The sequence below is a fragment of the Chrysochloris asiatica genome, unplaced genomic scaffold (assembly GCF_000296735.1).
Source record: "Chrysochloris asiatica unplaced genomic scaffold, ChrAsi1.0 scaffold00092, whole genome shotgun sequence".
Taxonomy (NCBI): Eukaryota; Metazoa; Chordata; class Mammalia; order Afrosoricida; family Chrysochloridae; genus Chrysochloris; species Chrysochloris asiatica.
Window position 1 is genome coordinate 10492239 of NW_006408610.1, and position 27824 is coordinate 10520062.

General features: G+C 40.2%; 1 protein-coding gene across 1 annotated transcript in view; it reads right to left on the reverse strand.

Annotated features, from left to right (window-relative positions):
* Nucleotides 1–27824, reverse strand: part of GLCE (glucuronic acid epimerase) — a 142740-nt gene that overhangs the window by 49830 nt on the left and 65086 nt on the right. Inside the window, exon 2 of the mRNA XM_006866551.1 lies at nt 17585–17678. The gene's annotated coding sequence lies outside the window, so the exon portion shown is untranslated. The remainder of the gene's footprint in view (nt 1–17584; nt 17679–27824) is intronic.

Sequence of the window (27824 nt, forward strand, 5' to 3'; positions counted from 1 at the left end):
GTAGTGAGGTTGGCCCAGGATCGAACATTGTTTCGTTCTGCTGTGCATAGGGTCGCTATGAGTCGGTTCCGACTCGATGGCACCTGACAACAACAACAACAACAGTTGGAATGGAAACCAGTGACACTATAGTTCCGTTAGACTTCATTTCATAGCATCTTCCTACTACTACAGTGATTTGAAGTTTTTTAAAAAAAACATGTCTCAAACGTCACAGATTACCCACCAATATTTGAAAGCAGCCAAGCTCCTTCATTCCCAATTTTTAACAGAGGACTGAATACCGCAAATGAGGTATCTTATTGTTGTATAGTGAACTAGCTACTCTGTAACAGGAAGCTGTGGCAGTCTGCCTCTATAAAAATGGTGGTTTTGTTGTTGTTAAGTGGCACTGAGTAGGTTCTGAGTCATAGTGGCTTTGTATAGGATTTTTGAGGCTTGTACATCTTTAGGGAAGCAGAAAGTTTCATCCTTCTCCCATGGAGCAGCTGGTAGGCTTGAACCGCTGATCTTTTGGCTCACAGTCCAGTGCTTAGCCTATGAAGCCATTGTGCTCCCTCCATAAAGATACAGTCATGGAAACCCTATGAGGCTAGAGTACTACTCTGTTCTAGAGGGTTATGGAGTTGGAATTGGACCTGATAGAAACCGGAAGAGACCTAGGAACTAGTCATTTCTGAGAAAGCCATGTCACTCAGGAAAATAGACACTAACTCTAAAATTCTAAAATTAAACAAGTCATGAACACAAACATTTGCTGCAATTTATTCATCATAATGACAAGCTGGAAACAATCCAAATATCCATCATCTGATGAATGGATGAATACATTGTGAAACTTACAATGAAAGACAACTTCGCAATGAAAGGAATTAGACTACCTGTAACAACATGGATGGATCTTAGAAGCATATTCCGAAGTGAAAGAACCAGAGAGCAAAGGCTACTGTGTGGTTCTATTTACACCACATTCTGGAAAAGGTAGAACTTTAGGAATAGACTATAGGTCAGTAGAGACAGGATGTGGTTGACTATAAGGAGCCTGAGGGACTTCTGGGAGATGGAATTGTCAATGTTCTAGATCTTGATTGTTGTGGTAGTGGTTGCATAAAGCTCATCAAACTACACTTCAAAAGGGGCCCATTGATTTTACATAAAAATTGTATCAGTAAGTCTAAGGTATATAGTTTTTTAAAAACAGCTGGCAAAATCGGTCTGGAGTAAATGTATTTTTATAATTTTTAAAAGAAAGTAGTAAGTGCTACAAAAAATAACAAACTAAATAAGTCAAATAAGCAAAGGGAAATGTTATACTTTGGGAAAAACCTGAATTTTTGAGTCTGAAAAACCTAAATTTGAATCCTGGTGAGCTGGACGACCTTGGGCAAGTTAGACAATGTTTCTGAATCTGTTTTTTCATCTGCAAAACTGAGACCATACCTTCTATTTTATAAGGTACTACATTTCCCCCCAACATTTTATTGTGCTTTAGGTGAAAGCTTATATAGTAAATGAGTTTTCCGACCAATAGTTCATGTACAGATTGTTCCATGACATTGGCTACAACTCCCACAATGTGTCAGCACTCTCCCATCTTCCTCCCTGGGTTTCCTGTTGGCATTTGTCCAGTTTCTCTGTCCTTTTCCTGCCTTGACATTGACTTTGGGCAAACATTGCCCTCTAGGTCTCATATAGCAGATTGTTTTAAGGAGCAATTACATTTTCCCTGGGCGTTATTGCTTTTTTTATGGGCCTGTCTATTAACTGGTTGAAAGGAGGCCTCTGGAGTGTCTTTAAATGAGAAGGTAGGCTTAGCCTGATGGTCTCAGGAGTTTCTCTAGTCTCTTTCAGACCAATAAGTTTGATCTTTTTTTCTTCATGAATTTAAATTTTGTTTGACGTTTTTTACCTATTCTAACAGGGACCTTCTACTGGTGTCTTGGTCACAGTAGCTGGTAGCTAGGCACATCTAGTTCTTCTGGTCTCAGGCTAGAGGAGGCTGGTTCATGTAGGTCACTAATTAGGATTAATTAATTAAGAAAGATATCATGTTTGGTAAGGTGGAGGGTCAGAGAAAAAGAGGAAGACCCCCAGGGAGAAGGATTGGCAAAGTGGCAGCATCAACAGGCTCAAGCATGGTAACAATAGTGAGGTTGGCCCAGGATCGGGCAGTGTTTCGTTCTGTTGTACATAAGGTCACTATGAGACGGTACCAACTCGAAGGCACCTAACAACAACAACAACAACAATTGCTTCCTCAAGTCTTCAGGCTTTCTTCATTCTCCTTTGCTCCAGTTGGAAAGAGTACAATGAAGTAAGCCATTTGCAAGTTTTTTTAAAAAACCCAGATATAGAAAATTATACTTATGAACTACGTTTTGCTAATTGACCTGTTGTTGTCGTTAAGTGTCGTTCGTTGGATCCAACTCAATAGTGACCCTGTATAGGGATCTGTGGTAACATAGTGGTTATGAATCGGGCTGCGAACCTCAAGGTCAGCAGTTGGAAACTACCAGCTGCTCCATGGGAGAAAGATGAAGCTTTCTGCTCCCGTAAAGGTTTACAGGGTCGCTATGGGTTGGAACCGACTAGACGGCACTTAACAACAACAACAACAACAACAACAACAACAACAACAACAACAACAACAACATAGGGTTTCCGAGGAGCGGCTGGTGCGTTTGAATTGCCGACCTTGTAGTTCAAACTGACCTCCCGGTCCAGTGCTTACCCTACAATAAAAGTGAAATTGTTTACCACAGAGTAGTATAGGTGCCCTGATTGCATACTGGATTACAAGCTGAGTTGCTAAATAAGCACGTTAGCAGTTTGAATCTACTAGTTGCTCTTTGGAGGAAGATGAAGCTTTCTGCTTCCATAAAGATTTCCGCCTCAGAAACACTATACAAGGCCACTATGAGTTGAGAGCACACAGCCATCACCATGGTCCTTAGCCTTCCAGTCCAGTAATTCAATTCTGAATGAACTCTACTCACTATGTGCTCTATTATACAAATATGTATCATTTAAGTCCATACTATATTCTGTGAACTAGGATGTTATGTGATTTGGATGTTGTGTATACACCATATATATATTATATATGCACAGGAGAGAGGTGTGACGGACTATCATCGGGGAGGCCTGGGACCTGTGCCGAAACCTGCACAAAAGCCTTGGTTCTGCCTGCACCATTCCTGTCTGCCCACTCCAGCATGCACTCACCATCCAGCTGGAAGCTCCTAGCCTGCTTGCTTACTCTCCCCATTTCTTCCTCCCTGCCTGTCTTCTCTGCTCAACCTAAATGGCTTTAATTTAGTCCAGTCCAGCCACCCCTCCTCCACCCAGCCACCTTTCCTGTTCCTCCTCTTTTCACTGCCACATTGCAGACCACTCAGCGGTGGCAGTCATTTCATTACTGTTGGAGGAGCCTTGGTCTTGGGCCGAGACAACATGTACGAAGCATCCAGGCCCAGTGGGGAGGCAGCAGCCTCAGTCTCTGGTGGCATCTGAATGGCCCCGGCCTGAGGAAAGCTCAGTAGGACAGAATGAGTGTCAGAACACTTTCCTGCCCAGGGCTGGGGTGGACATGGGACCCAGAGAGTTAGTGGAGAGAGATCTCTTTACTTAGCAAGGCGTATCTGCTATGTCCTGTTCTCTGATCAGAATTTCTGAACTCTATGATCATCTTATGGGACCACAGATGTATATGCAGTTGGACACTGTTTGAATGGACATTAAATGGCACATACCTGTACATGAGTATACAGAAGTATCTACAGCCACACCTATGTATGCATACCTGTTACACTCCCATACAACTTCCCTTACCTATTTAGCATATATATTTACCCATGTATATACTCTGGAGTCCTGGTGTGGTGCTGTGGGGGTTAATGTACCAGACTGCAAAGTCATTTGAACTGCAAGGTTGGTGGGTCGAGCTCACCAGCTGCTCCTTGGAAACCCTATACAGGTTGCTATGGGTCGGAACTGACTCGACAACACTTAACAACAACAAAGTGTACACTCAGAAATTATTATTACTGTTGTTACAGAATTGTATACGTTATAACATTTACTGTTGTTCTGACTCAGAACATCCTTATGCATGAAATACTGCCCACTCCTGTGCCATTCTTACAATTGCTATGTTTGAGCCTACTGTAACTGCCAGTGTGTCAATCCATCTCATTGGGGGTCTTCCTCTGTTTCACTGACTCTCTACTTTACCAAGCATGATGTCCTTCTCCAAGGACTTGGCTCTTCTGATAACATGTCTGAAGTATGAGACACTGAGTCTCTCCATCTTTGCTTCTAAGGAACATTGTGGCTGCACTTCTTTCAAGACAGATCTGTTTGTTCTTCTGACACTCCATGGTACTTTCACAACTCTTCCCTAACAAAGTTCTCTTCCCAATTCACTGGCTAATTTTCACAGGTAGATGAGGTGGGTTGGGTCATGGGCACTTTGCTCTTTAACCCTTTAAAAGAGGTCTTTCACAGGAAACTTGCCTAATACATCTATTGATCTCTTGACTGTTGATTCCATGAGTGCTGATTGTGAATATAAGCAAAATGAAATCTTTAACAATTTCGATCTTTTCTCAGTTTATCATGATGTTATTTATTGATCCAGTTGTGAGGATTTCTGTATTCTTTACATTGAGGTGCAATCCATACTGAAGGTTGTAGTCTTTCCTCTTATCAATAAGTATTTTAAATACTCTTTGCTTCCAGCAAGCAAGGTTGTGTCATCTGCATACCACTGGCTATTAATAAGTCTTCCTCTAATCCTGATGCCACATTCTTCTTCATCTAATCCAGTTTCTTGGATTATTAGCTCAGCATGCAGACTGAATAAGGATTTACTGGCACTGTCCTTCATTCTTGTGTCTCTCTCAATCCCTTCTTTTGCCTCAGTCATGCTGTGCTGATTTCCCCCCATATTGTGTACTGCCTTTCATTTCACCCTAAGTAACACCTGTCCTGGTGGTTCAAAGCCACCAACCGCTCCTTGGAACCCCTACACATGGTCGCTATGAATGGCACTTAACATCATCTATCCAGCTAGTGAGTATCCCTCCCTGTCCCGGCAGTTGTCATATGAAATGAGTATTTCTATCAGTGTCTAGTACATAGTAGGCACTCACAGTAGACAAAGGAAAACATTTGTAGATGAATTTGTCTCTTTAAGTCAATAAGAGTAACCTTCATCTATTTATATTAGATCAATCAATCAAACATTTATCATATGTTAACATTTCTCAAATATGTAGTCTGAAGGAAAAAAAAAAAGGCCAAGTCCTCCTGAAAAGAACATCATCGTTTAGGCTCTATAATTTTGATTGTTTCATAAAAGGTGATGGGAACAGCGATCATCAGCAAATAAGAACTGTCTTTCTGGAGAATGATACATTGGCAAGGAATATAAATTTTACCAGCAATGAAGGTGAATTAATAAAATCTAAGCTAAGAGTTCTCAAATGTACCATTTGTTAAACAAATAGGAAGTTTACCACATTGACTTAACTTTCTCACTGTAAGAACTTTAATTTAACTCAGCTGCTCCTCAGAAACCCTATACAGAGTCGCTATGGGTCGGGATCGACTCAATGGCACTTAACAACAACAAAGGCCTTACTGCATGCTAAAGATATTTTCTTTTGATTTTTAAATTTGAGGGGAATTCAAATTGCAATATAGAAGTTCCATTTACCTAACTAAGGGACTGAAATAGAAGTGAAATGTCTCCCAAAGTGCATTTCTAAACATTTTCTAAGGACAGAAACTACATTTTTGGTGACATTTATATAAATAGTCTAAGCTTTTAGCACTGGGATTATTGAAAAAGGTGAGACTTTAATGGAAAATATTTGGCAAGAGAAAATTTTATTGTGTTTTTTATTGCCAAATCAAAATCCTTTTCTTCATATATATGTGTGTGTGTGTTTGTGTGCATCATGTAGAATTCATATATACACACATTCTTATGTGTAACACACATACATATAGATCTTTTCTTCCTGGCAACAACCCTGACTAAAGCGGAGCCACACACTGCTTCATATTATTTTTAAAAGTACACATCTCATAAGATGTAGGTTTCAAAATATGGCCAACAGTGATTATGAAATAAATGATTAAGATGAGACAAATCTTCCCTTCTCTAGTCAGGCCCCCATAAAGCGACTATTGCTGCTAAATAACTCAATAGAAACCAAGGTCATAAACCAAGCTTCTTATCACTCTCTGTAAAACACACTTGTAATAAAGGCAAAGGTGGGGTTTTTTTGGTTAATGGTAAAATTCTATCACTGGGAAGCAGAGTACATGAACAAACAAGTTTAACATAACTGAATTTGACAGCATGATACAAATGCTATCTATCTGCCCCTCACTACTACCTGTGGTTGTTGTTGTTGTTAGGTGCCGTCGAGTCGGTTCCGACCCATAGCGACCCTGTACCGGGTTTCCGAGGCTGTGGTAGGGAGGGAGAAAACGAAATTCTTCTCAAGTATTCTTTTTGTAAGCTTACATAGGCTGAATGCAAAGATGAAATACGTGAGTTTTATTTGTAAACTAACAACTACCATAAAGTCAATGAAACTGATTTTTCTTGTCTTCACTTCAGTCATAAGAAGTAAGTAAGGAAAGGTCATATGAATTTGGTTTCAATACGGTTTGTTGTTGTTTAGTACCGTCAAGTTGGTTCTGATTCATTGTGACCCTGGAGTGGCTGGTGGGTTTGAACTGCTGACCTTGTAGTTCAAACTGACCTATCTGTCCAATGCATTATCCTTGCAGCACCACACCAGGACATTTGGGGATCATATAAAATCTTTTGCATGTTTTTCATATACTTTAGACCTAAAATTTCTGGAGGTTACAAGGCACCCCAAAATTAAATATGCCCACTTTGAACATACTTTTCTAAAAGGAGCTACAACCCCTTAAGATGACTTATTAAATTCTAAGCCAGAAAACAGTCCTTCAGCCTTTCCAAGAAAATGAGTTGTTGTTAAGTGCCATCGAGTCAGTTCTGACCCATAGCAACCCTGTATAGAGTTCCAAGGAGTAGCTGGTGAGCTTGAACCACCAACATCGCAATTCAAACAGCTCTACAGTCTGGCACATTAGCCCACAACGCCACACAGAAAATGAGTAACTACCCTAAAATGCCTCAATACTGATATTCTACAGCTAAACTGTAAGAAGAAAAATGCGACATCAAGATTGGAGGAAGACTCATTAACAATCTGCAATATGAAGATGACACAACCTTCCTTGCTAGAAATGAAGAAGACTTGAAACACTTATTAATGAAGATGATTAATGAAGATCACCCAAGTCATGAAGTTATAGAGACTGGACAATATACATAGGGAAGACTGATGAAAAACTGATGCACTGAATTATAGTGTTGGCCAAGAATACTGACTATATCCCGGACTTCCAGAAGATTGAATAAATCTGTTTGGAAGACGTACAACCAGCATGTCCCTTAGAAGTAAGGACAGTGAGACTTAGTCTCATGGATCTGGACATGTTATCAGAAGGGACCAGTCCCGGGAGAACGACATCATGCTTAGAAAAGTAGAAAGTCAGCACAATTAAGACCCTCGATGAAATGGAATGACACAGTGGTTGCGACAGGAGGTTCAAAGGTAGTAACAGGTGTCAGATGTACACAATAGTTGTTCTGAGTCAGAACCAAATCAACAGCACCTAATAACAGCATTACTTTTAGCCATAAAAGCATTCATCTCAAAAATACATATTTACAGTAACTATTTCATAGTGTAATTTTAATTAAACTCTTAGAAGTGATACTTAGTGTATTTGTGAAGTAAACTGATGTGTAACTGCAAATTATGTTTTAAACTGTTTTGTCAATAAACTCATTTTATGATAGATCGATAAATTCCATTTGCAGAGTGATTAAACCAGCTTTATCATAATGATGTTTTACCTGGTAGTAATGTTATGCTGTCATTATTAAATATTATATGCGGAACTGTTTTCAGCTGTAAGAGTTGTTCTTAACATGTTCATTCTTTTACTGGACTTATTGTACACTTAAATAAATTTATGTATAGATCAAATCATTAGTTATTATTTATGTCCAGTGTCTTAAATTTTTTATATTGATCTCTATAAATAATATGTTAAGTGTGATGAAATTTTATGAAAAATTATTTCAGTACACATTACCAGTCATGCTCTAGACATTTTACTTAAAATGGCCCAAGTATTATTGACATTTGGTAAAGAAAAAGTTCAATAATTCAGTTTTTCTTTTATAATACTCCAGGATAAAACAGATTGCTGTATTAAATGGGATGGTATAAAGGCATTACCTGAGTCTGCCTATTTATTTACTTGCTTACTTCTTCTGGTGTTGCAGATAGATCACCAAAGGCAGCTAGGTACGTTGAGAAACAGCCTTGGAAATCAAAGATGAGTTCTATGTGGTGTGGGTGTATGTGACTCTGAGCAAGTCACTAAACGGACATCCGTTGTGTACACACGGGCTCATTTGTCAGGAAAACAGAGTAATGAGTTAAATGCATATTTTCATCTTATTCTGCAAATCGTCTTAAAGATCTTTTAAATTTTTTTATAAATGATATATGGTTTTCTAAATGTCCCTCATTGCTGTAGAGCTTGGGATCCTTTTTATTTCAGAAATTTGCTATTTCTCCTTAGGGGCAAAAATAACAGACTTTATTTTAGCAAAAATAAAAGTTAAAGGTTGACTTATTTTCATAGGGATTTATTCAGATGTATTCAAAGAGTAATTAGACCATTGTACAGAAGTAAAGATTACATGAGGAAAAATATCAGGATTAGAAGGTTTATTGATAACCTGTGATATGCAGATGATACAATCTTGCTTGCTGCAAGCAAAGAGGATTTAAAATCTTAAACTGATGGAGATCAAAGACCACAGCCTTCCATATGAGTTGCATCTCAATGGAAAGTAAACAAAAATCCTCACCACTGGACCATCAAACAACATCCATATAAATGGAGATGTTGTCAAAGACTTCAGTTTGCTCGGACCAACCATCAACACCCAAGGAAGCAGCAGTCAAGAAATTAAATGACATACTGCGCGGTGCAAATCTGCACAAGATCTTTTTAAACTGTTCAAGAGCAAAGACGTCGGTTTGAGGACTAAGGTGCACCTCACCCAAGCCATGGTATTTTCAATAACCTTATATACATGTGAAAGTTGGACAATGAATAAGGAAGATTGTAGAAGAATTGATGCGCTTGAGTTATGGTGTTGGAAGAGAAGATTACAAGTACCATGGACTGCTAAAAGAACAAACCAATCTGTGTTGGAAGAAGTCAGCCAGAATGCTCCTTGAAAGCCAGGATGGCCAGACATCATTTGTCATACTTCAGACATCTTATCAGGAGGGACCAGTCCCTGGAGAAGGATGTCATGTTTGGTAAAGTGGAGGTTCAGCGAAAAAGAGATGGATTGGCACAATAGGTTCAGGCTTATCAACAATTGTGAGGCTGACGTGGGACTGGAGAATGTTTTACTCTGTTGTGTATAGGATTGCCATGAGTCGGTGCCTACTCAATGACAGCTAACAACAACAAAAACACAGAAGAAAAATCAAACTAGTACTGTCATAAGTACTGTGGGATAGGCTAAAAACCAGTAAGGAGGCACCCTGGTGGCACAGTGGTTAAGTGCTAGTCTGCTAACTGAAATTTCTACGATTTCAACCCACCAGCCCCTCTATGAGTGAAAGACGAGGCAATGTGTTTCTATAAAGATTACAGACTTCGAAACCCTATGGACTAATTCTGCTTTGTCCTATAACAGGTGTGGGGAACGTCTGGCCCTCGGGACAAATAAGGTCCTAGAAATAATTTGGTCTGGTCCTGCCAAGGCAGCCACAGTTCCAGACATCACATCTGTTGTTGTTAAGTGCCACTGAGTTGGTTCCAAGTCATAGCGACCCTGTTTAGGGTTCCCAAGGGGTGATTTAATTAAATGCTTGACAAAATCCAGCAGGCTAATTTTTAAGTTGATGATTTTGTACAGCCCATGAATGATGCTATAAATTTTGGCAGAAAAAAGGCCCACCCCTATCTATTGGGGTTGTTTTGCGTCCAACTGGACTCAATGGCAGCGGGTTTACAATCCATTTACACAGTTTCTCCATTCAGGGGGTTTCTTTCCTGATATAAATGTAAAGCAGCAGGACTATGTTAGTTAGTCTTTCTTGTGGAGCGTTACAGATTAAATTGTGTCCCCCTAACTATGGGTTACAAATCCTATCACCTGTAATTATAATTCCATCTGGGAATGTGTTTTCCTTGTAATGTTTAGAGGCCAGATCAAATACAAGGTGTGTTAAGCCAACCTTGTCATTTGCAGCCCAGAGCTAATCCTACAGCACCACACCAGGAGTCCATGTATATTCTGTTGTTGTTGTTAGGTGCCATGGAGTTGGTACTGACTCATAGTGACCCTATACACAACAGAACAAAACAATCCTGGGCCAGTCCTGGGCCAACCTCACAATCGATGCTAAGTGTGAGACCATGGCTGCTGCTACTGTGCCAATCCACCTTGCTGGGGGGGGGGGGGGGGGGGGTCTTCCTCTTTTTTTTCTGACCCTCCACTATACCAAACATGATGTCCTTCTTCAGTGACCAGTCCCTCCTGATAATATGTCTAAAGTATGAGAGGGGAAGTTTGGCCATCCTGGCTTTCAACAAGCACTCTGGCTGTACTTCTTTCAACATTGATTGGTTTATTCTTTTAGCAGTCCATGGTACTTTCAGTATTCTCTTCCAACACTGTAATTCACATGCATCAATTATTCTATGGTCTTCTTCATTCACTGTCCAACTTTCACATGCATATGAGGTTGTTGAAAACACCATGGCTTGGGTCAGGTGCACCTTAGTCCTCAAACTGACATCTTTGTTCTTGAGCACTTTAAAGAGGTCTTGTGCAGCAGATTTGCACAGTGCAATATATCATTTGATTTCTTGACTGCTGCTTCCATGAGAGTTGATGGTTCATCCAAGCAAAATGGTCTTTGACAACTTGCATCTTTTTTCTCCATTTATATGGATGTTGTTTGATGAGGATTTTTGTTTTCTTTACGTTGAGATGCAACCCATATGGAAGGCTGTGGTCTTTGATTTTTATCAGTAAGTATTTTAAGTCTTCTTTGCTTTCAGCAAGCATGATTGTTATCATCTGTATATTTGTTGTTATGTGCCGTGGAATCAGTTCCGACTCATAGCGACCCTGTACAGGGTTTCTGAGGCTATAAATCTTTAGAGGAGCAGAAAGCCTCATCTTTCTCCCGCGGAACATCTGGTAGTGGTTAGTGAGATGGCACAATTTTATTCATATAATCCAGATTCATGGATGATTTGTTCAGCATACAGGTTGAATAAGAATGGTGAAAGAATACAATGCTGGCACACACCTTTTCTAATTTTAAGCCATTTTGGTGTTCCTTTGTTCTGTTCCAACAACTAGCTCTTGGACTATGTATGGGTTCCTCACGAGCACAATTAAGTGTTCTGGAATAATCATACTTCCCAATGTACATTTTAGTTCTTTCAAAAGTGAAGCCCATTAAAGTTGAGGAAACCACTATGTAAAACTGCGATAATCTCAGCTTTGTCTAATTACTACTTTTCCTCCACACCAAACCAAAGCCATTGCCTTGAGTTGATTTCAGCACATAGTGACCCTATAACACAGGGTTGAATTGCTCCCTTAGAGTTTGAGAGGCTGTAAGCAAACAGCCTCATCTTTCTCCCTTGGAGCTGCTGTAGGCTGCAAACCCCAGCCTTCAGGTTAGCAGCTAAACCCTTAAGCCACTGCATTATCAGGACTTCTGTAACTTTGCCATCAGAGATTCTATGTGATTTCTGTTGGGGTGGCCTTGGCTTCAGTGAAGTTTTAAAGCCCCCAGGTGGTTTCAATGGACCCCCATGTTGAAAGCAATGCTGTGGGAGAGTCTGTGTCCTTCAGGAAAGCGGGCACGAACATTCATTCAGCTGGTCTCACAGATGTCCTGGCGCACACACATTATCTGCACGGTTCTGGCCCCAGGCTTTCTCAGAAGGGTCCTCCTAACCAGAATCACGACTCACTGCTCCTGCTTTCAAACGTCCGAAGATTTCCTGTTACTTCCGCAACAAATCCCAAACTCCAACATTGAAGACTCTTCCTTATTTCTGCTCCCTCCACCACCACCACTTCTCCCCTCATGGGCTCACTCTCTAGCCCCAATGGTCCTCACTGTTTCACACCAAGGCCTGGTCACATGGCCCCCTCCTGTTCCTACACAGTAACCACCCTGGGCCCAAACCCTAACCCAAACCCACCGCCATCAAGTTGATTCAGACTCCTAGCAACCCTACAGGCCAGAGTTGAACTGCCCCACAGGGTTTCCATGACTACATATCGCTAGGGAAGCACACTGACTCAGTTTTCTCCTGCAGAGTGGTTTGTGGGTTCAAACCGCCAACCTTTTGGTTAGCAGCCAAGTGCTTTAACCACAGTACCACCCTCCTAGCATTTCCCTCCCAGACGTTTAACAGTTGAGAGGCATTTTCTAGAACTTTCATTACTTTCTAATCTTCAAAGAAGCAGAATGGCATAGTGGATGGAGCATGAACTAAATTTTAGGTCAGGAGACCTGGGATCTCGCTACTACTACTGGCTGTGTGGCTTTGGATAAGTTTGGTTTCTTTGTAAAGTGCAGAAAATTTGACAGCTGGTAGACTAATTGTTGAGGATTTCAATGGATAACAAAGTGTCTGACTTGGAGTTATCAAAGAACAGCTAACTCAAAAGAAGTGAAACCCCACTTTCCGCTCATTCCCCAATTTCAGAAATGCTGGTTTCAACACTGCCAGTTGTCACACATACACTCTTACTGGTAAGTGTCATTGAGTCAGTTGTGACTTAGCTGTTGTTAAGTGCCACTGAGTTAGTTCTAACTCCTAATGACCCTGTATAGGGTCTCCAAGGAGCAGCTGGGGGGTTTGAACAGCTGACCTTGCGGTTACCAGTCTCCTGCTTATCCTACAGTACCACACCAAGAGTCCTGCTTTCCAGTTACTACTTACTAATTTTGGGTTATAACTGTATTAACCGAAGTCACAAAGTCTACCTTCCTGTTGTTATTGTTGTTAGGTGCTGGCTAGCGGATTTTGAGTCACAGCAACCCCGAGAGACATAGGAGAACTGCCCTCTCTAGGCTGTCCTGGTGTGATGCTGTAGGATAAACACTGGACCGCAGGTTGGTTTGGACCGGAAGGTCGATGGTTCAAACTCTCCAGTCACTCCTAGGAAACCGCGTACGGGGTGGCTGTGAATTGGAGAGGAGTCAAGAGCAGTGATGACAGTCTTTACAGGGGCAGATCTTCAGGCCTTTCTCCTACGAAGGTGAACTGCTGGGTGAGTTTGAACTGCTACCCTTTCAGTTAGCAGCCAGTTACTTAAGTGCTTTGCCACCAGAGGGCTCCTATAAATAAGGCAGTAGGCTGCTATCAGGAGCCCTAATCACTCAGTTTTTAAGCACTCTGCTGCAAACCAAAAAGATTGGCAGTTCACCTCACCCAGTAGCTCCATAGGAAAACAGACCTGACCTGCTCCTTTATAAAAATCCCAGCCTAGGACATCCTAAGGCAGTTCTACTCTGCTTGGAATTGACCCCACAGCACACAACAGTAACAGGCTGCAACTACACACAAGAGCTTGAGAAAAACGACCCTCCTTCTTCCCTAAAGGGAAGGAGGAAAAAAAAAAAATCATCATATATATATATATATTCAGCATTTATTTTTTTTCTTCACAACCTAGCTGTCTTCTTTATATCCCCTTTTATCCCCTCTACAATACAAGTTCATTCAGTGACTACAAGAGACAGCAAAGTAAGGCCTGCCTTTGGCCAATTTAAAACTGGCTGATTTTAGTTTGAAAAGTATCATCATCATGACTACCCTGTGTTTAGCCATTAAATGAATTGATGACATAATCACACGATCACACAGGACAATTAAAAACCATGTTGTCATTCTAGAGCAGACAAGGCCCCTGCCCACTTGCAGTCACTTCTAATATTAACACTGTTTTCAGGATCTGAATATGTAAATTAAATGCTGCTTAGGTGCCTTTCTCCTACTAGGGGACAACTCACTTTGATAACTGGAAGCTTTATTGATGAAATCAGTCACATGACCCAAAGGATGGGATAGGAACACTATTCTTAAGGCACACACTATATTTTCCCAATTTAAGTATATATTTTATGTGTAAATTCTTAAAAATGCTTTGTACAATAAACAAACAGAAAGATCTATTTAAACAACCAGGTGTCCCTGCACATACTTTAACAGATTAAATACACAGGCATTTACCAAAAGGAAAACACGCTCAGATACTATAAGATCAGTCACTAAAATGGACTGTCTTGATTCTATTCTGATAAAGCTAAAGGTAAGCTAAGAATTCAATTCGCTGTTGAATTATAAATTACTTAGAAATAGTCTTTCAAATGCAAGGACATGGGTGATGAACATTTTACATATTTTTATTAATTCAATATACGAGGGGGCTTTAAAAAGTCCACGGAAAAACTCCTCATAGTTTTCAGCTGCTGGTCAGTTTAAATGTTTAGGTAAAGTGGCCCAGGTTTAAAAACACCCATTTCTACTCAATTTCACCTGCTATTAATGTGTAGTTACAAGAATAAACAGAAGGGTGCAGACGTTGAGTCATTCCAAGTATCAGGTTGGCTGGTTTGACAGTCAAAGGGAAAAGATCTCACCTATGATGCAAAGATGTCTTCGTTCTACATGAGTTCTGTCACCCTAAGGTCACCCTTCAGTACTAGCAATGCTTATTATACTTGGGAATCTCACATGTCTTTTCAGCCATAGTTGTAGTCTTTGAAGAGATTCCTTCAGACAACAATGAAACCATCACAAGAATATTCAAATACTCGGTTCTATAAAACTATACATGCACTGTCCCATGACCAACAACAACAACAAAAAACACATATGAGATTGTGTATCTTTATTTTAAATAATTAAAAAAATAAAAAACAACCTCTTATCTACCCAGTTGGTCATAAAGTAAAAAAGAGAGAGAGAGAGAGAGAGAAATAAAAGGGAACAACTACACCTTCACAAATGTATATGAGGTATGCAACACCATGAGTCATTTCCCACTGCCGTGGAGGCAATAGGGAAACAAACCGAAAGTACAGTGGGGAGCACTACTTATACATTGTTGTTGTTGTTGATGTTGGTACCAGGGCACAGAGAGGACACAGAATTGCCCATAGGGGTTCCTAGGCTGAAATCTTCAGGAGAGCAGGTTGGCAGGGTTTTTTCTCCCAAAGTCACTGGTATATTTGAACCACTGACCTTTTGGTTAGCAGTCAAGTGCTTAACCACTGTAATAAATTGTGTATCTGCATCTATCTGTATTGTTGTTGTTAAGTGCCGTGGAGTCGGTTCCGACCCATAGCGACCCTGAACAGGGTTTCCAAGGCTGTAAATCTTTACGGGAGTATAAAGCCTCATCTTTCTCCCACGGAACAGCTGGTAGTTTCGAAGGTTCGCAGCCCTATTTGTAACCACTACGCTATGAGAGCACCTTTCTGTATATACATTACAAAAAGAGGAGAAAAATCCAAAAACCATCATTTCAATATCTCTAACTCCAACCCAGGACCACAGGGATCATTCTAGTAATTTTCTTTTCCTCATTTGTACCTTCACCAGTAAATCCATTCCTAGGTGTTTATACATGTGAAACAAAAGTTTATGTTCACACACATACACAGACTTTATGTAAATGTTTATAGTATCGTTATAATTGCTCAAACTGGAAGCCACCCAGATTTTCTAACAAGTAAATGGATTAACAAATTGTAGTACATAAAATAGAACACTACTCAACAACAAAAAGGAGCTCTGGTAGCGTAGTGGTTACAAATCGGGCTGCGAACATTAAGGTCAGCGGTTCGAAACTACGAGCCGCTCTGAGGGAGAAAGATGAGGCTTTCTACTCCTGTAAAGATTTACACCCTCGGAAACCCTGTACAGGGTCGCTATGGGTCGGAACCGACTCGACGGCACTTAACAACAACTCAGCAACAAAAAGGAGCAAACTATGATTTATGTATATACAGACAAAGCTTACATGTATTTTACTAAGTGAAAGAAACCAGACCCCAAAGGCTATATATATTGTATGATTTCTTTTATTCTGAAAAAGACAAAAAAAAGCACAAAAGGGATGAAAATCAGATTAGTGGTTGCCAGACTTTAGGAGTGAGAACCAAGGTGCTATAGAATAAGCATTCCACTGCAATATAGCTTTGAACCACAAGGTTGGCGGTTTCAAAGGTACCACCCATATATCACTTAAATACAACAATCACATTCATGCAGTGAATACGAACTGAATGGCACGGTGATGATCTGTATTTCACATATAAAATCTGCATACTTCTCCTTTTAATTACAGTTCCTCAAGACTTAAAAGGATGGTTAAAGTCAATGCCAGTTTGTTACTAAAAAACAAACGTATGAGCACTTTAGAAATGACCACTTATGTATGGACTCTGGTAATGGAGTGGGTGAAGAGTTTGGCTGTTAACCACAAGATCAGAAGTTCAAATCTAGCAGCCACTCCTCAGGAGAAAGATGAGGCTTTCTGCTCCCATAAAGATTTACAGTCTCAGAAACTCTATACAGGGTTGCTAGGAGCTGGAACCAACTCCACGGCACATTCACCCCCACCACTCTTCCTGTTTAAAAAGGGCACTTTTACCAACACAGTAAGAAATATTCAGAAATAAAAACTTTTCAAATGGAAAATGATAAAACACAACCGGTAAGGAAAGTTCTCGAAACTTTTTCTCATTGTTGCCATTATGAAAATCAATCTAATCTGCAGCTTGGTATTATGCCATAAAAAGATGCCAAGTGTTTTCTTTTAGACAGATGTCTAGGTTCCCTCCTTTTTAAAAGAAATTTGGAAAAAATAACCAAATATTAAATTCACCTTAGAAGAACACAATAAAACAAAGATGCCTCACATACCTCACGTTTCACCTAACATAAAAGAGGCTGTTTTTCAAATCAAATAGTTCTTTACAGGATGAAGATTTCCAAATCTAATCTATATTGCTAAAATTACTTGGCTGGTAATAGGATATTTTTATGAAAATTTAAATTTTGTTTCCTAAAACGTAGAAATTCCTTTACTCAATATTGCTTGGAAGTCCTCATTTGTACGGGATGTTTAAAATTCAGGCATTTTTCTTCAGGCAAAGAATCCTGACAGAAGCACAGCAAAAACTTTATAGACTTTCTAGGCATCTGGAAATTGTTATGTGGAACATTAAGTATTTAAATGGTGAGGAAACCATGAAAACATTTTCTGAGGTCAGAATTTCAGGTTAGACTGGACAACTAAAATATGTTAATAATGAGGCACATTAAAATCTAAGTTTGAAAACGAATAAGAATAGTATAATTAAATTTTATTAAGCAATCTTACCTTAATCAAATGACAGAATCTAAACTTTAGTACATCTCTGGTTTCACACTCTCAAAATATACTTGAATCAAAACTTCAGTTTCTTGTCAAATTCCTAGAGAAACAAATGAAAAATCTTTAAGTCCGGTTCAGGATAAGATGGAGTAAGCACACTCCAATGGGTCTTTCTTCAAGAGACTAGGGCTATGAAATCTGGAGAGAATGACTGGATCAGCTACTTGAAACTCTGAAAGCCAACAGCAGCAGGCCGACTGCGTAAGAAAATAAAAACGAGAAGTACCACTGAAGCAGGAATGAGTTTAGTTTCCCCTTCTAGTATCCTCCAGCCTGAACTCAACACAGCCCGAATTTAGAAGTGGACGTCAGCATTTACAGAGCAAGTGACCCCTAGTTCTGGCTTGAGAAGTGGGGAAGGGCTCTCCTAACACTCAGAACAAGTATGCAAGGCCCCTGTTTTTCTTCTTGTTTTCCCTCTTTCTTCTTTGTAGCAGCTGTGGCAGCAGTGGCAGTGAAGGGAGGGAAAACGTCCTCTCTTATGAGACAACCCATGTTTCCAAGAGGTTGTGGCAAATGCCTGGTGGTGGACTGGGCTAAGCTAACCACAAGGACAACAGTTCAAACCTACTAGCCCCTCAACAGGAGAAAGATGAGGCTATCTGCCCTGTAAGATTTAATCTCAGAAACCCTGTGGAGGGAGCAGTTCTACTCTGTCAGAATTGAGTAAGCAGTGGATTTCAGTGGGGTCTTTTTGTTAGTTTGTTTTTATTTCTCTTCTGGTCTTGGCCCCAGATACAGGCACAGTAGCAGGGAGTGCACGTTAAAAACCGATTAAAGCAAGTCCCAACTTTCTGGTCAGAGCTAGCAAAGGCGATATCTAGGAAGCTTTAATGAACAACTTTCTCAAGTTGGCTATGAACTCCTGGGTTACCTCCTGAGTGGCTTATTTGTCAATCGGATCCACAAGCCTATCAACTTTGAGAATGGAATTTGCGGTAGACCATCACCCAAATTCCAGACTAGCCACTGGGGGGCACACGTGTGCTACCGATTCAAATTGCACTGCAACGTTTTGACAATTGAACTGGACTTGAAATCGGAACCTATTTGGGTCAACAGCTTGTTAAACAAATACATCAATATTTACAGACCCAAAGTCCAATAACAAGTTCAAAGTATCCAGAATACATTCCCAAACTACTAGGCAGAGAATGATCATCAACAGATGCCAACACCAAGAAAACAGTAATGCTGGAATTAAATGACAAAACTATGAAAGCAAATAGTATAAAATGCTTCAACAATAGCAAAAATTATTGAAACGAATGGTAAGTTAGGAAAACTCAGAAAACTTATACAATATACAAAGAAGAACCAAAGGTAACTTTGGAAATTAAAAAAATCAGTAACTAAATAAAGCTCACTGGATGAGCTCCAAGGTGGGACAGCAATGACAAAAGAAAGAGCAAGTGAACTTGGTTGTTGTTAAGTGAACTCACTTGTTGTTAAGTGCCGTGGAGTCAGTTCTGACTCACAGTGACCCTGTCTGTAGAGGGTTTCTGAGGAGTGGCTGGTGGGCTTGAACTGCTGATCTTGTGGTAAGCAGTCAAGTGCTTATCCTACAGTGCCACATCAGAACTCTGATGAGTAGAAATTATCCAGTATGACCAACAAAGATAAAAAGACAGGAGAAAACAATAAAAAAGGAGAGTGCCTCAAGTCTAATCTTTGTCACCAGAATCCCGGCAGAAGCAAAGAAAGAATGTGGTGTAGATAAAAATAAATTTAAAACTTATTTTCCAGATTTTGTTAAAGATATAAACTTATAAATTTAATAAGCACAGCAAATCCTCAAACAGAAAAAATACAATGAAATCCAAACCCCAACACATTCTAACCAAAACTTCAGGAAACTGAGAACAAAGAAAAAAAATTGAAAGCAATCAGAATAACACATTACTCATAGAGGAAAAAGAATTCAAATGAATGACTATTTATTTACCTTTAGAAACTATGGAGGCCAGAGGGAAATGGAATGTTTTTAAAGCGCTGAAAGAAAATAACTCTCAAACTAGAATTGTATATCCTTCGGGGATGAAGATAAAGTTAAGATATTCTCAGATGAAAGAAAACTTGGGAGGATGTGTTGACAGCAGAACTACTTTGAAATGATCGCTACAGGAAGTACAAAAATGGGAAATGATACTAGGAGGATAACCTTTAACTTCAGGCACATAAAAAAAGCAACAGAAGTGTTAAATATGTAGCTGAGTAAATAGAATATTCCATTCTTATCTTCTTGAGTTCTTTATATATGTTTGACATTTGAAAGCAAAAAGTTTAACATTGTGTGATATGATACTTTACATGCAAATCTCGTAATACAGCTATATAATACACTGCGGTATATAACTACAATATAAAAGGAAGGGAAAAGGGACTTAGATGTTGGTAAGGTTTCGATGTGTTACTTTAAGTACTAAAATATTGACTCTAAGAAGACTGTAAAAAGCTAAATTCTTATAAACCCTTGTTGTTGTTGTTAAGTGCCATCCAGGCGATTCCGACCCATAGCAAACCTGTATAGGGTTTCCAAGGGAACAGCTGGTGAGCTTGAACCAGTGACCCTGCAGTTCAAACAACTTTGCAGTCTGACTCATTAGCCCATAGCACCATACCAGGACTCCTAGAGCAACATTAAAACAACAATAATAACAAAACCTACAATAAGGTAGTTATTTAATTTATTAACCAATACATTAAAAGGGAATATTTAAAAAAAAAAAAAAAATCAAATAGCCTAAAAGATGGCAGGAAAGAAAAAACAGAAACAAAATATAGAGGCAACAAACAAAAAATTGGTAATATATCAATAAGAACATAAAATGTAAAAGGTCTAAATGAAAAGATAAGACCTCTCTCTCTTTTTTTAAAGAAGTTTTTTCAAACATGATGCAGGTAGTGAGGTCATCACTAGAAGGGGCAATAAGGTAAGAAAAGAGGAAGCCTCTGAAAGAAGCTGGAAAAGGCAAGGGAATGATTCTCCACTAGCATCCAGAAAAGAATGCAGTCCTAGAGACACCTTGATTTTAGCACACCAACTTCAAACCTACAGAACTAGGAGACAATACACATGTGTTGTTTAAAGCTACTAAGTGTGTGGAAATTTGTTACAGCAGCAGTAGAAGACTAATACACTGGTCATAACACAAACCTTTACAAAGTTTTAAAAACTGAAACAGAATTACTGTATTCTTAGGCAAACAGTATATGTTCTAAGGTTTTTTGGCCAACTGCACCTTCCACCAGGAGGGATTTGTGTAAGTGTACTATGTCAACCTTTTCCCACACATTATATGAAAAAATTAGCATAGTGCTCTAGTGGAAAATATCTAATGGGGGAAAAGGGCAAGGTTGGCAAACAAATGTAGAATGTGCATATTATTAACATAAAAATACACCAGGCAATCTAGTCTCACTTCCTAAGGGGGAGGAGGGAGCATCAGCAGCACAAGCCCAAGGTAGATTCCTCTGATGTGGAAGTCAGATACACCTCATCTCTCCAACCTTTTTTTTTTTTTTTTTTGCCAGTTTTGATACCAGCCATCCCTCCCTCCCTTGGCACACTCTACATCTCTATTGGGTTTGATCATTTATTACAATGGCCACAAAGAACTCACAGACAGTACTCAAGACAATGGGACTTACTAAGGAAGTAAGGTTACAAAAGACTCAGGGTACAGTTGTTCAGTCAGGATAGCCTCTCCTCAGCTGTGCCTGCAGGCAGCCCTCTCCCTAATTCCTAATCTCTAGGCTCTAGGCCTTTTGGGTCCCTTGGACCAGACTGGACTCTGTCCTTCTCAGACAAGTGTTATAAAGCTCCTTGTTGTTGTTAAGTGCCATAGAGTCAGTTCTGACTCATAGCGACCCTGTGTGGGGTTCCAAGGAACAGCTGGTGAGCTTGAACTACCAACCTTGCAGTTCAAACAGCTTTGCAGTCTGGTGCATGAACCCATAGCGCCACACCAGGACTCCATTAGCTGTACCAATAAGGGCCTACAGGCACCCCACTCTGCCAGAAACCTCCTGCCTCATCTTTCTTGCTAGGAAGTCCACTGAACCATCTCCAGCTGGTCCCCTGGTTCTGCTACTACTTCTGCTGCTGCCATTTCTCTGCCATCCTCAGACAGCTCTCTCTGTTTCCTGGGTCTAGGAGTCTCCAGCATAGGAATCCTGGGTCCAAAGGATACACTTTGCTCTCATGGTGTAGTGGATTTGACAACTTCCAAACAGTACATAGAAAGAGAAAAGCAGTAACTTCACAATGGAGAAAGCTGGCCAACACTACTCTAACCAAATGACGCTTGTTGTTGTTAGGTCCCATCGAGTTAATACTGACCCACAGTGACTCTATATACAACAGTACCCAGTCCTGTACCAAATTCACAATCGTTGCTACATCTGAGTTCACTGCTGCGGCCACTGTGCCAATCCATCTTGTTGGGGTTCTTCCTCTTTTTCGCCAACTTTCCACTTTGTTGTTGTTACGTGCTGTCGAGTCAGTTCCGACCCATAGTGACCCTGTACAGGGTTTCCGAGGGTGTAAATCCTTACGGGAGTAGAAAGCTTCATCTTTCTCCCGCGGAACAGCTGGTAGTTTCGAACTGCTGACCTTTAGGTTTGCAGCCCGATTCGTAACCACTACGCTACTGTACATAAATCAAGAGGCACTGGTCCCTCCTGTCTATACAAGTGTGAGAGACAAAGTCTAGCCATCCTTACTTCCAACAAGCATTCTGGCTGTACTTCTTCCAACACAGATTGGTTTGTTCTTTTGGCAATCCACGGGACTCCACTCTCCTCCAACACCATAACTGAAATGCATCAATTCTTCTATGATCTTCCTTATTCTCTGTCCAACTTTTCCATACATATGAAGTTATTGAAAATACCACGGCTTGGGTCAAGTGCATCTTAGTCCTCAAATTGACATCTTTGCTGTAGAACACTTTAAAGAGGTCTGGTGCAGCATATTTGTGAAGTGCAATATATTGATTTCTTGACTACTGCTTCCATGAGCACTGATGATTGATCAGAGCAAAATGAAGTCACTGACAGCTTCAATTTTTTCTCCGTTTATATGGATGTTGTTTATTGGTTCAGTGGTGAGGATTTCTGTTTTCTTCACATTGACGTGCAACTCACACTGAAGGCTATGGTCTTTGATGTTCATCAGTAAATATTTTAAGTCCTTTTCGTTTTCAGCAAGCAAGGTTGCATCATCTGCATATCACAGGTTGTAAATGAGTCTTCCTTCAATCCTGATGCCATGGTTTTCTTTATATAACACAGCTTCTCGGATTATGTGCTCATCGTATAGACTGAATGAGTATGGTGAAAGAATACAATCCCAGCACACACTTCTCCTAATTTTAAACCATTTAGTGCTCCCTTATTCTGTTCGAACAAAAGCCTCTTGATCTATGTACAGGCTCCTCATGAGCACAATTATGTGCTGGAATACTCAATCTCCACAGCGCTGCCCATAGCTTGTCATGATCCACACAACTGAAAGCTTTTGCGTAGTCAATAAACCATAGTTAGACATCTTTCTGGTATTCTTTGAGTTCAATCAAAATCCATCTGACGTCAGCAATGATATCCCTTGTTCCATGTCCTCTTCTGAATCTGGCTTGAACCCTCTGGAAGTTCTCTGTCAATGTATGATTGCAGCCATTTTTGTATTATGTTTAGCAAAATTTCACTTGCATGCGGCATCAGTGGTATTGCCTAATGATTTCTGCATTTTGTTGCGTCACCTCTCTTTGGAACAGGCATAAATATGGATCTCTTCCAGTCAGCTGGCCAAGTAACTGTCTTCAAAATTTCTTGGCATAGATGAGTGAGTGCCTCTAGTCCTGCATCAGTTTGCTGAAGGATTTCAATTCGTATTTCATCAATTCCCAGTGCCTTCTTCTTTGCCAATGCCTTCAATGAAACTTGGGCTTCTTCCTTCAGTATCATTGCCTCTTGGTCATATACTACCTCCTGAAATGGCTAAATATTGGCTATTCCTTTTATGTTTTTATTGTGAATTACATCATAGTTTACATGGGAGAACACTTGTTTTACATTCATCCTATCGTATATGATTTCATTGACATGATTACAATCTCCTCCATGAATCATCAAACAACCAAAGGGTATACCCTACAAGCCTGCCCCCCGTGGTCAGCACACAGCCCCTCTCCCTCTCTGGGTCTAGAGTCCTCAGCCACTCCATCTCTCCACGTCATCGTCTCTGCCTCCATTTCTGGCATCACTGTTTCTCTGGATAGGGTCCCGCTATCCGCTCTTCTCCCTTGAAGTTTCCAGGGACCTCTGCTCCTGAACTGTAGAGTCAACCACTTTCCTCCTTTTGCTACAAATCATCTACCTTTACATTGCCACCCCTCAAAGTCAGTCCTGATAGCAATAATTCACTATTTAACCACAAGAGTCTTATCCCCATCTCCTTTCATCAGCCCCACCCAAACAGGTTGGATACTACTCAGTGGAGATTCTACCTTCCTCCGTGCCCTCTGGATCTAGGCTCCCTCTTGAAAGCTTGTAAGCCAGTCACTTCTTGCCTCTGTAGCCCCCCTTAGAATCTTGCAGTATTGCAAGTTGAAGCTTGAATTTTTTCTTCAGTTCCCTTAGCTTGAGAAATGCTAAGTGTGATGTTCTTCCCTTTTGGTTTTCTAACTCCAAGTCTCTGCCCATTTCGTTATAATTTTTTACCTTGTTTTGTTGAGCTACCCTATGAAACACTCCCTGGTCCTGCTCCAACTTCACAATCACTGCTGTGCATGAGCCACTGTACCAATGCATCTCATCAAGGATCTTCCTCTTTTACGCTGACCCTTCACTTTATCATTAGTTATCAGGAAAATGCAAATTAAAACCAGTATCAGATGCTGCTCCTCCTCTATTAGAAGGACCAAAATTTAAAAGACTGATCATACCAAGAACTGGTAAGTACGCAGAAGAAATGGAACTCTCATACACTGTTGATTAGTGTACAAAACGGTAATAAAAAGGTCTGATCTCCTCTGACCTACCCAGAGAACCAAACTCATCAGCCCAAGGCCAATTCTTATAAGACAGACATCAGCCATGGCTCCACCCTCCAACCATTTCACCAGTTGTGACATCAACCATCTCTCCTACAGCACTCTACTTACAGTTGGGTTTTGATCATTCACTGCAATGGCCACACAGAACTCACAGACCACACTCACGGTTCTGGACTTTAACAGGGTCAGACACAGGTCTTCAGTCAGGGCAGCCTCTTCCCAGCCATGCTTGCAGCAGGCCTCTCTCTCATCCTTGGTCCCTGTTGTGCTCCAGCAATATTACAGAGCTCTGTTAGTGCTGCTGATAAATGTCCAAAGGGCACTCCACTCCACTATAAGCCTCAGCTCAAAGGCATTAGGCTCTTAACGCTGTGGATCTGTAAACCTAAGTCCTCTAATTAAGTGCCTAGAGGCACCGGACTCTGCAAGAGATCCGCCTGCCCAAAGGCTGGGAAGCACAGTGCTCTGTCTCGTGTGCTCTCACATCACAGCCATTTGCGGGATGGAAGAGGTTCAACACGCAGGCATCTCAGAGTCCAAATGAAGCACTTCACTCCAAATGCTTTTCATGATGGTAATAAGATGCCCCTTTCTGCTTCTGAGGTGGCTCAGTTTATATATACCCAACAAGATGGCAAAACTGCCCAATCCCCACATTAAAGTTCCAAGTTTTTATAATCACAAGTGAACCCTGTTCATCACAACTGAATCATATAACCCTATTAGCATCTTCCCTACCTTCTCTTACCTAGAATCATCAAGAAAATGTCATTTGATGGGAGTTACAGAGACTACGGCTAGAAAAGCCATTTTAAATAATTCACTGCATGCAATGGTACAACCACTTTATAAAATTTCCTATAAAGTTACACAGAAACTTACTATATTGACCCAGCTGTAGGTATTCACCCAAGAGAAACAAAAACTCATGTTCATACAAAAGTCTGTATACACTTTTGCAGCAACGCTATTCATAAACTGAAACCAATCCAAAAATCCTTCAGTGACTAAACGGATAAACAAAGTACAGTGCATCCTTATAACTGAATACTCCTCAGCAACAAAAACAATGAACTACAGATACACAAAACAATTCAGATGAATGTCAGGGGTGATCTACTGAATAAAAGTGGCAGTCTTAAACTGTTAAACAATACGATTGCATTTATAGGTAATTTTTAAAAAGATCGATCTTTTTGAATGCCAGGAGCTAAGAGTGGGAAAAGGGTACACAACAAAAGAAAAGTATGTTGGGGTTTTAGTGCTAATAGGACTGTTCTGGGCCATAACTGTGGTGGTGGTTATACAAATATAAACATGTTAAAATGAAACTGAATATACATAAAAGGACAATTTTTTTGCTGCATGTCCATTTAAAAAGGGAAATTTTCTGATACTTAGACACAAAACCTTTGTCATTAAGACTTTTCCAGGATATTTAGTTTGGATTTTATAACCTGTAGAAATCCTCTTGTTTATTTTGCCTACTGTTAAGACAGAGCAAAGGACCAACGGTTCCACTGCTGCCATGGAGACTCACTGGGGGATCAAGAGCCTAAATGTCAGTTCCTCTAGGCAATGGACCAACTGCAAATGAGTCCCACATAACTGAGGAGTAAATCCCGACATCTGCTTAAACCAAATCCAAGGTCTTCAAGTTCATTCCGACTTATAGTGACTTTATATGACTGAGTAGAACTGTCCCATAAGATTTCTTGTTGTTGTTGTTGTTAAGTGCCATCAAGTCAGTTCTGACTCACAGCGACCCTGTGCAAGACTTCCGAGGAACAGCTGCTGGGTTTGAACCACTGACCTTACAGTTGGCAGTACAGTGCTTATCCTAAAAAGCCTTTTACTTTACAAGAGAAGAACGCCACATTATTCTCCCATGGAACAAACTGTTGCTTGGTGGTGGTGTGCCATGGAATCGGTTCTGACACATAAGCAACCTGGCATAGGGTTTCCAAGGCGGAAAATCTTTACTGGAGCAGAAAGCCTCATCTTACTTCCAAGGAACAGCTGGTAGTTTCGAACTGCTGACCTTGAGGTTAGTAGCCCAATTTGTAACCACTAAGCTACCAGAGCTCCTTACAGACTGCTTAGTGGAATCATAAAAGACAGACCAAAATCCCCAAAACCCCACTTGCATCTATAGTTGACTCCAACTCATAGGACAAAGTAGGACTGCTTCTTGCATTTCAGAGACTCTAAATCTTTACGGGAGCAGACAGAGTTTTCATTAAAAAAAAACAACACATATATTCAAGCTCACCAGCCACTCCTCGGAAACCCTATATAGGGTCGCTATGAGTCAGAACTGACTCAATAGCACTTAACAGCAACAAGGTAAATACAGAATTCCAGGGAGGAAAAAGAAACCATGTGAATTCTATTTCAGTTGCATAAAGAGCATGGCAATCTGAAAATAAAAAAGTAAAACACAGTAATTTGACTCATTAGCACTTAAAAACAATAATATTTACTATCAGAAAAAAAAATGAGTTGTTTTATTTGAATGAGTAGCATGGGAGGAGTATTCCACTCTCATGCAAATGTTTGTTTATCTTATGTTGGCTAATACAGTAGTACTAGGGTTGCTATGAGGCGGAACCGACTCAACGGTACTTAACGACAACAAGTGCATATTACTATACTATGCATACATGAACTGCGAGGTCGGCAGTTCAAGTTCACCAGTAGCTCCTCGAAACCCTATACAGAGTTGCTATGGGTCGGAACCTACTTGACGGCTCTTAACAACAACAACAACAACAACATACATACATGAGTCCTGGTGTGGTGCTGTAAGATAAGCACTCTACTGCACCATCAGTTTGAATCACAAGGTCAGTGGTTCAAATTTACCAGCTGTTCTTCGGGCACCCTATACAGCAGGAGTAGGTAACCTTTGTTCTGCCAAAATTTATAACATCATTCATGGGCCATACAAAATTATCAAGTTAAAACTTAGCATGCTAGAAAAAGCATTTGACAAAATCCAACATCCATTCCTGATAAAAACACTCAATAAAATAGGAATTGAAGGAAAATTCCTCAACATAATAAAGAGCATATATACAAAACCAACAGCCTACATTACTCTCAATGGAGAGAAATTGAAAGCCTTC